At 43.7% G+C, this 1,807-nt stretch overlaps 1 non-coding gene across 1 annotated transcript; it reads right to left on the bottom strand.

The window, feature by feature from the left end:
- Positions 1–835: 835 nt before the first annotated feature.
- On the bottom strand, positions 836–939 carry LOC144238496 (small nucleolar RNA U13). Its single transcript, XR_013337147.1, has one exon. It is a non-coding gene; the product is annotated as a small nucleolar RNA U13 (small nucleolar RNA).
- Between the last annotated feature and the right edge of the window lie 868 nt (positions 940–1,807).

The following is a 1,807-nucleotide window of genomic DNA, read 5'->3' as shown; positions in this document are numbered from 1 at the left end:
CACTTTATTTTTCTTTTATCCTGCGTAACTTATTTTTTTTAATTTTTAGGTTCATTTATTTATTTTGAGAGAGAGAGAGTGTGAGAGCATGCATGAGGAGGGGAAGGACAGAGAGAGAGGGAGAGAGAGAATCCCAAGCAGGCTCCATGCTGTCAGTGTGAGGCTCGATCCCATGAACCATGAGATCATGGCCTGAGCCAAAACCAAGAATCAATGCTTGACGGACTGAGCCACCCAGGTACCCTTATCCTATAGTATTTAAAAATGAATCCCAGACATCATATCTCATCACCTATAAATACCTTATAATGTTTCTCTAGTGCATGAGAACTTGAAAGAAAAACTTTAATGGCCTTATCATGCCTTCCCAAATTTACAACAATTTCTTAATATATTTAATATCCAATCCAAGTTCAACTTTCCCTGATTGTCTCACAAATATCTTTTTATAGTTGTTCAAATAAAAATTCAAACACAGTGCGCACATTACACATTTAGACATTCTCTTAGGTCTCTTTTACCTTATGACAATTCCTCTTCACTTTTTTTCTTTTATGCCATGTGCTTGTAAAGAAGAAGGGGATTTTGTCCCTGTGGGACTTTTCTTTCTCTTCACATCAGATGAGTAAGGTGCCAAATAAAAAAAAATTTTTTTTAATGTTTTATTTATTTCTGAGAGAGCTCAAGCATGGGAGTGGCAGAGACAGAGGGAGACAGAGGCCCCAAAGCGGGCTCTGTGCTGATGAGCAAGCCCGATGCGGGGCTCTAACCCACAAACTGTGGGATCATGACCTTAGTCAAACTCTGATGCTCAACTGACTGAGCCACCCAGGTGCCCCAGATGGGTAAGGTGCCAATTATGCTGTGACAAGGCTTGAGGGAGGCACATCCCACACAGTGGCTGAACGCCCAATCATCACGCTTGTGAAATACAAAAGTTGCTGTCTTGTGCCATTTCTCATATTCTGGAGTTGGCTGCTGGCATCCTCCTCATGTCGTTAGCGTGCGCTTCCACCTCTCACCTTTCCCATAATCTGGGGGCTGGTTCAAGAGGCTTGATTAAATTCAGGTTCAGAATTTTTGTTTGTTTTGGCAAGAATGTTCCATACAGGGTGTCATAGCTTACTTTTAAAATAAATTGTGTAACTGCTCCATTAAATGTGCTGAGTCAGTGATTATAATCAGTAAACAGCTTTCTCCTCCCACTTCAGCCTTTATTTTATTTTTTTAAAATTTTTAATTTTTTAAAAGTAATCTCTACACCTAATGTTAGGCTCGAACTTAGGATCTCAAGATCAAAGGTCACAGGCTCTCCTGTCTGAGCCAGCGCAGTGCCCCCACCCACCTGTGTCTTCAAACAAGATCTCCCTTCTCTGCCCCCAGTGGCATTTCAAGCAGATCCCTTACCTTTGGGGTCACTTTCAGATGTGAGCAGAGTCTCATTTTCAGCTACGGAAAATTCCAGTCTGGCCTAAATTGACTTTAAGGTTTCGCCTCATTCAAATCTCTCCAGTTTTCTTAGTACAGGATGCCCTGCCCTTTGATCTCCTTTGGTAGACAGTCTCCACCTTGTTTCCTAGGTCCATGAGAACCATTGCATAGCCTTACCCAGCTGAATGGGAGAACGCTTTGTCCTCGTGCAGCCACTCAGGGCAGTTCCAGCCAGCCTCCAGGCGCCTGTCTCTCCATTCTCAAACTCCAGGGAGCCTCAGTAGGGTTCCCCCCACCCCCAGACTCACTTGTCTTCCACTCCTGTCGCAACACAGGAGAGGTGCACACATTCCGTAAGCTCAGCAAGCATCTGGCC

The sequence above is a fragment of the Crocuta crocuta genome, unplaced genomic scaffold (assembly GCF_008692635.1).
Source record: "Crocuta crocuta isolate KB4526 unplaced genomic scaffold, BGI_CrCroc_1.0 scaffold216, whole genome shotgun sequence".
Classification (NCBI taxonomy): Eukaryota; Metazoa; Chordata; class Mammalia; order Carnivora; family Hyaenidae; genus Crocuta; species Crocuta crocuta.
The sequence above is the reverse complement of the archived record's forward strand: the minus strand, read 5'-3'. Positions and strand labels throughout refer to the sequence as shown.